Source organism: Caenorhabditis briggsae, assembly GCF_000004555.2.
Source record: "Caenorhabditis briggsae complete genome, chrI, whole genome shotgun sequence".
NCBI lineage: Eukaryota > Metazoa > Nematoda > Chromadorea > Rhabditida > Rhabditidae > Caenorhabditis > Caenorhabditis briggsae.
Window position 1 is genome coordinate 417,631 of NC_013489.2, and position 1,858 is coordinate 419,488.

Here is a 1,858-nt window from a genome sequence, read left to right on the forward strand (position 1 = left end):
GAGAGAGAGAGAGAGAGAGAGAGAGAGAGAGAGAGAGAGAGAGAGAGAGAGAGAGAGAGAGAGAGAGAGAGAGAGAGAGAGAGAGAGAGAGAGAGAGAGAGAGAGAGAGAGAGAGAGAGAGAGAGAGAGAGAGAGAGAGAGAGGAGCTACACGGTTATGCTAGGAAATATGAGAAAAATTTCGGGTGATTTATTCTCGGAAATTCGCGAGACACATGAACAAATTAGAGAAATCTAGAAGTTTCCTCTGCTGACGAGTTTTTGGGAGCAGGTTCATGGGAAAGTTGGTTTCGGGTTTGGAGAGATCATAATAACAATATTTAAATGGACCCCTGGGAAGTAGAATTCGTGGGTATTGGGGTACCGTAGGACACTGTAGTCGATTGTAACCACAAGATTAGAGTGCCATAACCGGCTGAACTGGCGGATTTCAGATCCTGAGATAAGTGATTTCAAAGATAAAATGCCAAATTTCTGGTGACCTAGAACCGACAACTTTTTTGTTTCCTAGGCCACCAGCTGGTTTCTCTAGATCTACCGTAATCCCCTTGTTCTTTTACGATTTAATTATCCCAAAAAATTCGCTAAAGAACGAGAAAATACGATTTATTACCCATAGAGTTTTATGATTTTTCTGAGAAATGGGAAATTTCTAAAAACTTGGGACCCCTTTTTATGGGGGAGAATTATGAAGTGTTTGGGTAGTAAAACAAATTTGGAATTTTGAGAAAACGGAAGGTTTACGGTAGATTCTAATTCTCTTGCCTAGAATTTGGTACTGGGACGTAAATGGCCTAGAATCCGACAGATTTAATTCATAATCCCAGAATTTTCGAGAAACTTTTTTATTACTCAAAAACATGGAACTTTTTTAGAAATTCAGATTTTTTCTAGAATTTTCAGATTCTCAAAATCTGATTTCTGACCTGCTAAACTTTTTTATAAATTTTCAAAACAAGTTCCCCGATTTCGAGACGAATCAATCTTAAACTCATTCCAAAAACCCCCAGCCACTTATGACATCATTTGTCATATATTTTTTCTCCAAATTCCAAAATCCCGGAACTATACACCAATTCATCACTGGAAAAACCGAATTTGTTAAATTTTAGTACATAAGTCAAACAAGTTAAGTGGACAGGCAGAGGTTCAACACCGGTTACCGGGGGAATTTTGGAAATTTTCGAAAAAAAAGGGAAAAGAGCCATATGAAAATCTCAAAAACGGATTTTGAAAATTACAAATGATGACCGAGAATTCTACCCTAGTGGTCTAGAAATCCAAAGAAAAATGATTTGATGGCTTAAGAATTTCAGAAATTCTGAAAAAAGGCAATTTTGATAAAATGAAGGTCCCTTTCAGCTTTTTCAGAATCTATCATGAAATTTTGGAATCCAGATTTCAGTTTCATGAAACTTTGAAAAATCTGAGAATCCAAAAAAACAAACTTTTAATAAATATTTAACAATAGAGCGCATTTTCAGTCTTTTTGGAATTCAAAGAAAAAATAGAACAAAAATGATTTCATACCCTTAATAGTCCATTCTTTATGGTCTTTAGCCAGCACACTCCCTCACATCCAGATCATACCTACCGGATATGTGTGACACACCCATTATAAAACATTTTCGAGCACTTTTTTTGGACACATGAGGTTTTTAAGCTATGCCCTTGGAATCTAGGAATTAGGTTTAATACTTTATACAGAACCGACCACTAAGTCATATTTTCGGGCTTCTAAGCCACCAGGTTAGAACTCTAGGTCGTCATTTGAAGCCTTCAAAATCCTTTTTTTTTTCAGATTTCCAAGATACCTGGATTTTCAAATTTCAATTTTTTTCAAACAATTTTTAAATTCC